This window comes from Agelaius phoeniceus, chromosome 6, assembly GCF_051311805.1.
Source record: "Agelaius phoeniceus isolate bAgePho1 chromosome 6, bAgePho1.hap1, whole genome shotgun sequence".
NCBI classification, from domain to species: Eukaryota; Metazoa; Chordata; class Aves; order Passeriformes; family Icteridae; genus Agelaius; species Agelaius phoeniceus.
The window spans coordinates 56,371,894-56,385,370 of NC_135270.1; the positions used below are offsets into that span (position 1 = coordinate 56,371,894).

Genomic DNA, 13,477 nt, shown 5'->3' on the forward strand with positions numbered 1-13,477 from the left:
GCCCCTGTAACCCTCACTAAACCACATAGCTCAGCGCCACATCCAGACACCTCTTGAACTGGTGACTCCACCATCTCCCTCGGCAGCCTGTTGCAATGTCTGACCATTATAACAGTGAAAAAATGGTTCTACTGTCTATTCTGAATCTCTCCTCCTTAGCTTAAGGGCATTTATTATTTTCCTCTCACTGCAGGCACTGAAGAAGAGAGCGGCCCCCACCCACCTCACTACAAGCTCCGGTCATGGAGTAGAATTATTCTCCAGAACACTTATTCACCATCCTGTTTTCTCTGGAACCTGGCGGATGTCCCCAGAGGGTCAGTTATTCCCACACTTTACACCAAAATTTACAGGGTATGCCGGCCCTGAACTGAAACCCGCCCCTCTCCTCCAAAGCCTTGATGCGATCTAAGTGCTCGCAGGTCATCACATCCTGGACACCATGGGGTTTTGCAGGATGAGCACCTTGCTGTGAAAAGCACAGTCCCTTCTGCCTGCCTGCTTGTGTGCTGCTTTCCTGCTAAATGGAGGTTGTATGAGTGGTGTGGAAATGCAGGTACAAACACAGATGCGTGGATAGCCTGCAATCCATCACTCCATGCATCTCCAGCTTTCCTTTTCAGGGTCAGCTTCCAGTACTGGCCATGCACCCAGCCCGTGGCAGAAGAATAAAAGCAGCTCGGTTAGACTCCCCTGGCTGTTTTCAAGTTATAAAATAGCTATCCCCTCTCCTTTTATTCATTATTTTTAAGCAAAACACTATTAGATTTGGCAATTTCCTGGTTTTTGTAGACTTTTGATCACAGTTGTGCAACATTAGGTTACATTCCTCTGGGTGCTTTAATACTCCTAATAATTGTTTTCTAGGTTCGTGAGCGACAGAGCTCACAATTTGTGGTGGTGGTTATCTCTCTGATTTGTGATCACTTTCCATGCAGATGTGCCTGTATACAGCAATTTAGGGGCCATATAAATCAAAATATTTTGTCAATGTATTGGCTGCACTGAGAAAAATCTGAAATTTCTTGTATCTTTTTTCTTTTTTTGTCTTTCTCTGTACTTCCACTGCATCACTAAGAAAGTTTATTGTCTTGTCTTGTGGTAGTAAGAATTTCAGCAGTCTATCTAAAAGGAACAGATCCAGCAATTACAAAACTCACTAAGTAAATGAGGCTGCACTTACATTGCAGAATGCTTACCATCAGTTCTGATAACGCAAGTGGCAAAAAAAAAAAGCTTGATGGGGCTGAAAAGTGTGGTTTTAAAAGTATGTTTGCAAAGCTATCATAAAAAATAGGCAAGGAAATGTATTTTATTAGCTGACCTCAAAAATATTTGTGTAACTCTGTTTGCATCACTGTATATGTCTACATATTTCTGGTTTTTTCAGAATGATCTCAAGGTCATTCAGAGCTCCTGGGAACTTAAGCTATATTTTTCTAGTAAGTTATTTCAGTCTTCCAAGTCCAATTTAAGTATAAACACAGTTTCCATGCACAGCAGGTTTACAGTATCTCTGTTTGCTTATGTTAAAAGTTACCGGCTACCCAGGTCGGTTCAGCCAGTGAGATTGCCCTCTTCAATAAACATTCTGACACCACTCTCAGGTTTTGAGTGTGTGTGTGTTTTGGGGAACGTGTTACCCTGTGTGATGGATTGCTTATTCCATTCCTAGGCTGAGGTGGGAAGCTTTTGGGGTTGTGATGTGTCACAGACCTGATCTCGTTAATGTACCTGGAGCAGTTGAGCACAGTGTCACAGGAAAATGCATTTTGGGATGCTCTGGTGCTGCAGTTGCAATGGAAAGCTGTGAATTCCTTTGCTGGAAAATCTTTGTGAGTATGCCAGCTGAATTGAGGATTTAACAGGCTGAGATTGAGGAGTTGCCTTAATGTTCCTGTTTTACAGGTGAAATCTGAGCAAGAAAAATAAATAGGAAAAATATGTTCTGATAGAGGGACTAATCATTCAGCACCTGGACCTGAATTTCATTACAGTTCTTTATTAAGGCTTAGATACCCTCTGCAGCAAGTGGTTTTGCATTTGCTAGTCCAGGAACAATCCCAAGAAGGAAATTTCTCTCAGCTACCATTTATTCAAAGGGATAATAACAAAGGGGAACAACTTGCTTTTGTATGGGTAAGACACAGTCCTGCTTTCCTGTTCCCTTTCACTGCTTTTCTGCCAGACAGGCACAGTGACACCAGCCTGGCTAAAGGTGCACTGGGTTCACAGCAAGGATTAGGAGATGATACAATGCAGAGAGGCTGCTCAGCCCCTCAGCTCAGGGGCCAGGAGAGCTCCTTTCCCACCTGGCTTCCAAAGGACGTGGCGAGTTTGCTCAATAGACTGCCCCAACTACTTTGTTGTGTGTTCCTTGACATCCCTGTGTGTTTGATCCTTTTTAAAGCAGAAATACTAGCAGTGGTATGTGTCCAGAAACTTGGGAAAACAGACATCCATAATTCCAAAGTGTTTAAGGACTGTGTTCATGTCTATTACCCTCAATGAGATATTTTCAATACTTAGTTTAACTGCTTGCAGAGTCTTTTGGGTTTGATTAGCATTATTCTAGTATCATTTACATTTCTACAGTCCTGTCCCTGGTACATAACTTCCCAAACTTCTTACACCCTGGATTACTTTTGGCTGTCACAGTTTCTTAGCAGGGCACTGTCCAAATTAATCATTGCACTTGTAATCAAAACAGCTTCCTCTGATGTCCTTCCACAAACCAAGTGCCTTATGCCATCACATCTTCCTTGCCAAGTATGACTATTAACTTGACTTCCAGAAAACCAAGAATGTGTCAGAATGACAGGTTGCCTTTCACTACATTAAAAACATTCCTTTTTCTCCCTTTTCTGGATTGTTTTCTTTTTATTAAAAAAAACTCACAATAAACCAGAAAACCCAGATACAAAGTTGTGAATACTGTCATGGGTAGTTTGCTTACGGGTTCTTCAGCCTCCTGGAGCTGCTGGTCTCCTGCTGTAAAATACTAAAATGTAGATGTTTGTCCCTAGGCTGTAATAGCTGAGAATGGTTTGTGTAAAAGTGTGATAAGCAGCCCAATGAAGAAAAGCAGAAAGTGTGAATAAAAATGTGTGTCTTTCCTGGAAAGGAGAGTATATCAGCTGGCAGAGAGGAAAAGAAGAGAAGTGTCCTGTCTGGTGTAAAGAGTCTTAAGGGAAGATTCACTGGCATTTCTTACAAAAAGTGAAATGTCAACATTAGTGTTAAAAAGGAATTCTTTCTGCAGAGTAAACTTCTTTGTTTAACAGACTTCTCTTTCCTTCAAAGCAGTGTTTGCTCTGGGTTACTTCGTGAGTAACTTTTATTACCAGCAAAGTACCAAAACTTTTTTTTTTTTTGGCTGCTCTTTTAAAAAATCCCCTTGAGCTTGGAGTTTCTGCCGGCAGAGTCCTTCCCTTCCCCTTGCAGCCCCGCGGTCCTTGGGCAGGCACTCTGCAGAGAGTCAGGTTGCATCCTCATTAGCAGTTTGTTTTATGGCTGTTTGCTTTGGGACACAAGCGGGAACGTTTCCGTCTGCTCGCCGTGGCCCCCGGAGCCAAGCACACCTCTCACCTCAGCCCAGGCTTACAGAGAGTGGACAGCCAGGAATATCCCTTGCAGTACTTCCCTCTTCCCACTGGAGCCTAGCAAGGTGCCTGAGCTGTTGGCTTCACTCATGCAGAGTCAGGCAGCACATTTTCCATAGTGATTTTTGTGTGTGTACGTGTCTGCGTGCACTTTTAATCTCTGTCAATCCCTGTCAGGCTCACTTTGTTCTTTGACATGCTATGGCTCATGAGCAAAAAATCATCAGGTCCTGAGCCTTTCATCTGCAGGGGACTCCTTAATATATTGCAGAGTATCATTACTTTTGATATTTGTGAGTACAGCTGTTACTAAGATACTACAAGTATGAAAGCCTCAACAACTAGAGGTGTGCTGACTTTCAGTTCTCAAATTCCATTTTTAAAAAATATTTCTAACCCTCATGGTTGCAGGGAAAAATGGGAAATGTAAGTGATGGAAATGTAAATGATGGAAATGTAAGTGATGGAAATGTAAATGATGGAAATGTAAGTGATGGAAATGTAAGTGATGGAAATGTAAATGATGGCAAACTTAATGCAGAGTAAACTTCTTTGTTTAACAGACTTCTCTTCAAAGCAGTGTTTGCTCTGGGTTACTTCATGAGTAACTTTTATTACCAGCAAAGTACCAAAACATTTTTTTTTTTTAAATGAGCTATTAAGTGGAGGTGATGCCACATGTTTGCTGGAAGGGCTTTGCTGTTGGGGTGACAAATAACCCGGATCCCCAGCTCTGGGCAGAAGAATGCCAGCCGGGGCTGCTGAAGCCAAGAGGCACTGGATCCAGCTGTGTGCCCACATCAGCCCCATCCAGCTGTGATGCCATCCAAGCCATTTTCTTCTGCCTAGAAACTGTTCCCAGAACTTCTTCCTCTGCCTCAGCTCCCTGGGCCACATGCAGTTTTTGCTAAGGTCACATAGGGGTACTAGGAGAGTTGAACACCTTTGCTGTACTGGCTTAGTGAGAAGGATGGATGAAAGTGTCCCAAATGAAGTCTGTTTTGTAAATTCATGTTGGGAATCCTTATGGTTGACAGCATGAAATTGTATCCTCTTCATGTGGGCCATCCTTGCATGGCCACAGAGATGTTAGTTTTGAGTGCCTTTCTGGGGATCAGATGCATGTTCTTTCTGTAATGAAGTGGCTGCTGTGAAGTTTGCCTTCTAAAGCTTACCCCTTAGGCTCCTGGGGAAAAGCAAGCCTGAAGCTGCCAATATCTAACTTTTAATTATTATTCAGTTCTGGGGCATAACCACCTGGTTACATTCATGAAAGTCAGGAATTGTGCTTATGCAATTCTTTTGGCATTGTAAATAGAGCCCTAGAGAAATTTGTTTTGATTTTAGTCGTAACTTTCCTGAGAGACAACTTTTTGTTTTAATAAATTATTTACATTTCAATTACAAAATACAAAATTAGAGATGCATGCTGCAGTACAAAATATTATGTTCCAACAATTTTGTTCACCATCAATTGGTTCAGTGCTGCTTTAATGCATGAATAGCCTCAGTCTGAAGAACTTGGAGCAATTATTCCTGAATTTGGTTTGTAAGGACTAACAGCATGATCAAGACAGGCATGGTGTGTGGTATTGCTGATGCGCACCACAGCGAGTTAGAGGAGTATGTCAGTTTGTTTCCCTTAGATGTTTTGATTAGCTCCACCTTGTTTTCAGAAAAAGTGTATCTCTTTTAATAAGAACAACCATGTTGGTCTTTACTTTGCAAAGTCAAGAACTGTCTCCTGGCTGTAGTAGGAAACTCACCTGGGTCTAGTTAGAATAGTGTCATTCTCCAGAAGAAGCTAAAATTTATCCATCTGCCTTGTGAAATGAAGGTCTGATAAGTTGCTTTTTTTGTTTTCTGCCTTTCATCAGTAAAAGCCGTGAACTAAATATGGCAAAAAAAAAAAATTAAACATATTCAGTATAAATATAGATATGGATATCATGACATGTAAAATTGGTCTCTAAAAATAGTGAAGGAAAAAAGCTCTGCAACATAAATGTGTAACTAATATGTCAAATAGGTCTTAAGTTATTCACAATATAATATGACAAGTTGCAATATGGTATAAAGTAGAGGAGGGGAGGTGAGAACATGGGAAGCAAATTCTCATTCTTAGCTTTTCAGCTGGGGAAAGAACAAACATGCAGTCTGTGAAAAAAAAGAAACAATATGCATGCAAAATTTAGATACTTTTATATTATTAATTACTATCCAACAAATGTTGCCTACAGCTAACAGAGTGAAAATGATTAGAGAGAGTGCTTTGATTTTTCAATAAACTTCTCTCTAAGGAGGGAATAAAGAAAATGATAACACCGTGTTGTTTGTGTTATATAACTATGTACAACCAATATCTGGATCTCATTATGCTGGGAACTGTTCAAATGCAGGTAGAAAAATGGTGTCTTTCACAAAAAAAGCAGCAAAATAATTTGCACAAAAGAACAAACAAAATGAATGTACGGTAATAAGGAACAGCTGAAGGAGAGCAAAAGATCATGAAGGATCTTCTTTTGTTTGCCACATATGTATGCAATAGAGCTGGAAGGAGAAAAGTATTTTGATTTGAACATCAGGGAACCTTGATGTTCCAACAGTTTGAAATTGCCTGTAAAGAAGGACTGGAGCTGGAGCTGTTGGATACTGGAGTGCTGGCCATGGCTGTAGCCATGAGCTGATATCTCTGGGCTCCCCAGTCACCACAGCACTGTGCTGTCCCTGGTGCTCTGCCCTGGGCTGGGGGCATTACAAGCCCAAGGGTCCTTAATCTTCAGGCAATTTGTCTAGCAAGATTTCTTGAAAAACTGTGGGAGCTGGAAGCCCTGGTCCTCAGGAGACTACCAGCTGGGCTGCTCACAAGCTGGGGCTGGCATGGCTCCAGTGGAAGCTTGCGTGTTTTTCAAAGGAATTTAATTGAATACTTGTCTGGATGAAATGTTTCTGTTTGGTAAATTGAGACATTCCAAAATAAAAATATAGTCAGAGAGGCTTTTTTCACCAGATGTAGGGAGCAGGTACATGTTTTCTAAATCAACATATTTAAATATAAATATATGTATATGTGTTTTCTGTGATAGAAAGGGAGAGAGACACAGCTGACCATTTTTCTGCCTCCTCTTCACTAGACATATTATATAATTTTCCTGTTTATTTCTATTGCACCAGTGATTAGGAACCCAGAGCTTTATTGTGATCATTGGTATCGAATCACAGAACAAAAAAGCCTAAATGCTCTCGTGAGATTCTTGTGGTTGGAAGTGAGTTGGAGAAGAGCTGAGAGGAAGGACAGGGTAAGCACTCCACAACTTAGTTCAAGGAGTTGTAACTTTTCTTCAAAAAACATGTGGTTGAAGGACAGCACAGACCATGGTTCTGGGAGTGCAGTGGCAGTGTGGGATGCGGGCTGGAGATACAGAGCAGCAGGATTTCATTATCAGAGACTTGATGTCAGGAAGCAATACAAGGGTTGGACTGAGTCAGTTGAAATGATTTAGCAAGTAATCTGCAGGTAGTTGAGCTGATTTTTTGTTGAGGGCTCGCTGGAATGTTAGAATATGAGTCTTTAAAAGATTGGATCTGGAAGAGATTGGATCTCCATAAAAGTCAAAGTTCTGAAAAACAAAATCCTAGGCATTTTATACTGGACTCTCAAAACTGTTGGCACTGACCTTTCCTAACTTGGGAAAGTGCCTGACTTTGAAACCTTGACTTCTTTTTTTTTTTTTAATAAATGTTTTGCATATTTTTCAATTCTTTAGTTGTAGTCCAGAAAAAAAAAAATTAACCACAAAAACCAACCCATCCTCCTCTTTCCTATTTGTGATCTATCTTGCTGGAATTATTATTTTGCTCTGTGTTCTTGGAGGCTGCAGAGAAGTTTTCCAGAGCATTTCAATTGGAGATGTGGGCATTAGTATGCCCACAGTAAAACTGAGCCCGAGGATATCCAGCCCTAATCTCTGTCGATCTCCTGGAGCAGCCTGTTTTCATTTTACTTTTGCAGTGCTCCCTCTCTTAATGCCTCTTCCTTGCCTGCAGCCACTTCATTAGAAAGGCTGTGGAGCAGGAGAGGCGGATGTGTTTAATGCTGACAGGTGTCAAAACCAAAGGAAAGGCAAAGGAAAACTCTTTGTTTGGCTCCCTGCTCCTGTGTGAGGAGTTTGCAGCTCAGCTGAACACTCTGAGCAAGGCATGGGGTGTTGGGGTATGAAGTTGGCTTGTGCTGGGCAGGGGATATCAGTGCTTTTAAGCTGGTGGGGATCTATTCACTGCATTGCCTTTTTGCTGAGATTAGATTTGAGATTCTAACCTGTAGGAAGAAATTGCCCTCCTCCACCAAGATCAGGAATTAGATATTGTTTTAACCACAGTGCTCTCCAAGAACGACTACAGTTTTCTGCTTGTATTTTAAAGATATACAGTCCATGTATGCTAATATATATGCATGAGAAATTGTGAGGACTTAGAGGCAGTCTTTGGCAGAGACAATAGAACAGGCTCACAAACAGGTGGTTTTCATCACTGGGTGCATAATGCTGTGAGTATGCTTTAGCCCCTTGCCTGATGCCCTGATGCTGCAGAGGAGGCAGTTCTCTCTGGGTGTAAATTGGGATGCATTTGCTGCAGAGGGTATCAAAGTGCTTCCTTCACTGAGGCATCCTGCCTGGTACATGTACAAAGACCTCTAGGCAAGCAGGTAAACAAACAGCACATAATCTGTCATGGCTAAGGACAGCATTGCTGCTCTGTGTACACAAGGAAGGAAAATATGTTTAGAATGAATGTGGATATTCTGTTCTTCATTCATGTGTGACTGAATTCTAATCTCTTTTAGTGTGCTGTAAATCCAAAATAACATACTGAAGTCAGTGCAGTTCCTGGGGATTTTTGCTACTGTAAATGAGAACAGAATAAAGAATTTTTTTCTCCTTCTCTCTTGTAATGGTGAGAAGAAAAGCTGAATTGTCAGCCTGGCTATGCTTCTTTGCTTTGCTGACTTTGTCATAAAATGGACATCATTTAAACATTCTTTATTTTTTTATATTTGGAATATAGCAGAAGAAGAACCTTGATGGTTTTTTATTTTACAGAAATATAAACATTAAAGTTATTTTTCTTTTACACGTGACTTAGAAAGCATAATTTACATGAAAGGACCCTATTATATACTCTGTCCTGTATTTGTTTATCTAATTGAATAGAAGAGCATTTACTGCAGTTTCAAAGTTAAGCCAATAAACATTTGTCTTTGTATTGCAGCAGTGATGTTTGACAATTGGGTTGGGTAACACCCGTTTTAACTTGGGTTTATTTTATAGTATTGACGAAGCAAAACTCCAAGTACATTTTCACCCCCTTGCTTGCACTGTTGCCATAAGGTAGATATTTGGCAAAAGATCCTGAAAGCTTTTCTTACAAGCTGCCTGTGTTATTTACATCATCCTTATTCCCTTCACCATATAGATCATCTCACAACTTTACATTTTATTTCACATATTCCTGGATGTCCTGGATGCCTGGTGTGTGAAACAAGATGTAGAGATACGAGCAGAGGGATTTTAAATGGACCTACCTTTATATATTTACAGTTAAAATCAAGAGGAAAGCAGCAAAAACAAAACTGAACCTATTTCTCTTATGTGCCATGCTCACACCAAAACATCTGTCCATCCACTCTACCTGCTTCAAATCCAGGAACACCATGGTTATAGGGGTGTTAAATGCTTATTTTCACTGTCAGTTAGAAGATGCCGTTGGGGTACTTAGACATAAAAATACCTAAAGACTGCTGTATTGTTTTATTTTTGCTCCATAAATGGCATTCTGGATTGTGCTGCCTGTATCAAATAGCCCCTAGAACATCCCTCCTAATCAGTTCCTTTTGGGAGCAGGATGGTCGGGCTCGTTCTGAAGCCGTGCCAGTGCCAGCAGTGCATGGGGACTACAGATGAGAGCTTTGTTACAGAAGCATGAGATCAATTCACCATTCCAGGCCATGTAGTAAATGCATTCCTGACTGGATGTTACATCGTTTTTATGTTCCTGGGACAGCATTGTACTGTGTCTCCTCACTGAAAGAGCCATGTTCATTAGATACAGGAAGCCCTGCTAATCATCCATAACGCAACATTAACAGCTGCTGGTAGATCTTTGTGTGCCCACTGATCAGGGGAGAGCTCGCAGGAGATTTGGTGCTTCTTTGCTGTGATTGTTTTCCTCAGCATGCTTCAGAATCTGAAGTTCTGTGGAGAGGAAAAAAAAATTAAAAAAAAAAAAGGGCAGTTAATCCTTAAGGTTGTACGGAAAACTTTTAAAACATGCACCAGATGGAAATCAATGCAGTAGTGTCTGCAGGCAGACACATGCACTGAGAAGCAATCTGAAGACTGGCACTATTTGGATTAAAGGCAGAAGAGCTGCAAAGCAATCACACAACTTAGATATCATCAATACAGTACAGGGGCTCTGCAATTCTGCACTGGGCCCTGTCTTGTTTCACATGGTTGATAGCTTTGTTTTTGCCAGTGGCTCAAGATAAACCCAATTTTCTCTCCCGTTGATTTGTGCTCCCTGTCTTTTGTATAGACAACTTCCATTACTTCCTTTAGCAGTGTACACAGATAGCTGACTCAGAAATGGAGCTGACCGGAAAAAAATGTATTTCCAGTCTATGGACAATAAATTTTTATTTCTCCACTTGTTTTCTGCCATTTTCTCACAACAAGAAAAAAAATAAAAAGAGAGAAAAGAGCATAACTGATAAATGGTGAGATGTTTGTTTTGAACTGTTTTGATCACCTTTATGCTGGAGCTGATTAGCCTAGTGGCTGTTTTGTGTATAGTGAAGTCTTCAGGAATCTCTGCAGGGTGCCAACAGTTATTCCTTAGCCCCAGCTTGGGATCTCTGACACCTCTTTGTGGGTGAGATATAGCAGGATTTCTACAGATTATTCTCCAGAACAATCCATTGTTCATGCAGGAGTCCTGCGTGTCTGGCTCCCATCCAGTTTATGGGACAGGCTCTCTGCTGACAGTGTTGCTGATATTGGTAGAAAAAATATTAATCCAACATCCTCCTGGTAATACTAAAATAAATTATAAAATAAATTCCAAAGTGGTTTACAGTGTCTGGAAGGAAAATTACATAGCAAATCCCATCTTGTACCCTGGAAGCCAAGTGGTTCCTCAATGTCAGCAGCAAACAGGGCATGTGGCTTCAGAGAGCTGGATATTCCATGTGACACAGAGGGGATATGGGCCAAAAGCACATGGAAGCCCCTTCATTCCTGATCCTTCCAACACAGGAAAATGCCCATAAACCATAAGAACCTGCTCAGGAGTGAAAGCTCTGCCAAATGAATAGTTCAGAGCTGGTAGCAGCTGCTGGCTGAGACAGGAAGACAGCTGGTGTCTGTGGATAGTGCCCATGGGGAGAACTGCCCTAGGAGGTGGCAAAGGTAAAGCAGAGCAATAATCAAAGAAATGCCCATCCTCTGGGTGGAGGTGTTTGCATGCAGCACCTTGCTGCACACCTAAGTGCCTGGCAGCTCGAGGTTGTTGATACTCTGCAAGACCATACATGGTACCATTTGCTTTAATAGTAGCAATTAGTGGGCCAGTAGAATAAACAATGATTTTATGAAAATGAGGACTGATCCATTCATGGATGGATCTGGGACAAAGATTGAATCCCATGCTTGTCATCAGTCAGTGCTTCCCTCAAGGTGTTCATTGTTCAGCCGGATTTCACTGCAAGATCCATAGAACAGACCATGCATTTTTGTATTTTTTGCTGCATTGCACAGAACCCTGGGGCTCCAAAGCAGCTCTTTGGTGTCAGTAATGCCTGCTGTATGCCCTAGTGCAGGCAGGCAGAAGAGCAGGGCCCAGAATCTGTTCACAAAATTAAAAAAACCAAAAAACCAATATCATGGAGTGCCTCGGTTTTGCCCAATTCACCCTTGCAGGGACATGCTCTATGGCATTGCAATAGCCAGAATTTGCAGTAAGAAGCTGCAGTAAGGCAAGTTTAAGTGAAAATTAAGAAGTGTGTTTCCAACAATGGGCATCACTCACCAAGGGAGCACAAGCTCCAAGAGAAACCAGCTCATGGCTGATAATTACTAAATTACCAAAAAATGGTATTTTTTGGTAATTTATAGACAAGCTGATAGATTGCACCAAGTTTCATCTGTTACAGACTGTGAGCAAAGCAAGTAGGGATTTATCTGGGGAGAAGTGCCTGGCAGAAAACACATTGGTTCCAGTCCTCCACCACCTCCTGCGTCCTCTTTCTTGGTGTCCCACCTGTGTCCCCAGCAGGGAGCCTCAGGGGGTCAAACTGCAGCGTGGCACCTTTTGTACCTGCAGCTCAGTGACAACAGAGCTGCTCCCTTGGTATTCAAGGTGATGAAGGTGAAAGAGGACTTAGGTTTCATGTTTCTGCATCTTCACCCTTCCTTTTGTCCCTCCCTCCCTTGAATTTAGGAGTTCAGCACTGCTGGGAGAAAAGGCTGGGAGATCTGGCTTTGAAGGAGATAAATTCTAGAACAGAACAGGAGTCTTCAGGCTGCAGTTATTTCTAGCTGGTCACAGAAAATAAGTTTCTGCTGTTACTGGATGATACATGCAGGCAGGACAAGATGCTTGAAGCCTTCAAATGTTATCTGCTGTCAGCCAACACCATAAAAAATGTAGCACTTGAGTTCCAAATCCTGGGAATTGGCCATGAGGATTCACAATAATAAGCATTTCAATTTCCCTGCACTAGGAGTCTTTAATGATTTTGTGTTTTTCTCCACAAATGTGGAGGCTTGAAATGAATTATTTAGGTGAAAGATGGCTCTTTCTTATGATTATGATTTCTTGTCTTTGTCTACTTAGACAGCCAGTACTGTAGGTTAAAGAAACACATCAGATTTGCTTTGATATCCTTAAACCTGGAAACAATGGATTCATACCAGAGGATGAGACTGTTGTGAAACTGAAGTCTTGGCTTTAGCTGCAGAAGTAATTTTAACAGGCATTCACATGTGTTTAATAAAGTCAGATTTCCACCTTTCCAACTGGAGCTTTAGTCACAGCAGCATATTTTGCAGTTCCCACTCAAGCCAAGCAGTATGTGATAGTAAGGACACTGTTGTTGGAGCAGGGAAAGTGGAATCAAACAGCATGGAATCCATCTCACACTTCCCAGCCAACAAACTGAGCAGGAAAGTGTTAAATCTCCTCCAGCAATGCTGTATGGGAGCCTGCCAGTCATCTTTGCCTTTATTTGCAACTCAAGCAAAGAAGTAGATCCTCCAAATTAGGTCATCTGTTTGCTTCATTCTGAAAGTTTTTTATTAAAATTAAAAGTGTTTTCTGTTTCTTCTCCCAGAGAGAAAAGAAACATTGGCATCTAAAGTGTGGAAGACAAACACTTGGTGCTGGGCAACTTGATTAAAGTGTATTCCTTGTAATGAGCGGTGCCTCCCTTATCCTGCCATTGTGTTCAGACAAGAAAAAAAAAGGAGGGCCTGCCCTTTCCCATTGTACAGTCACATTTTCCAAGTGCAGTGAAAATGGGTTTTATAAAAAGCTCTAAAAAGTAAAAAAAAAAAAAAGAAAAAAAAAAAAAAGAAAAAAAAAAAAAAGAAAGAAAGATGAACTCTGTCTTTTAGTAAACCAGCGAAGCAACTCTTCAATGAAGGCAACCTTGTGCACCTTGTGTGTAGGAAAACTGTTGGAGTTGGTGCTCTATCTAACCTACCAGAGAAGGAAGATAACAGTGATTAAAATGGTCTAGGATAAATGTTATCTGAGCTTTGCCTAAAAGTTTGCTACTAGAATCAAAGCTGATTTTCACTTGGGAAAGGTAATAAAGG

General features: G+C 41.2%; 1 long non-coding RNA gene across 1 annotated transcript in view; it reads right to left on the reverse strand.

Annotated features, from left to right (window-relative positions):
- Positions 1-9,749: 9,749 nt before the first annotated feature.
- LOC143694249 (uncharacterized) overlaps positions 9,750-13,477 on the reverse strand; it is an 84,940-nt gene continuing 81,212 nt past the window's right edge. The window contains exon 3 of the long non-coding RNA XR_013182595.1: positions 9,750-9,853. This is a non-coding gene — a long non-coding RNA (uncharacterized LOC143694249). The remainder of the gene's footprint in view (positions 9,854-13,477) is intronic.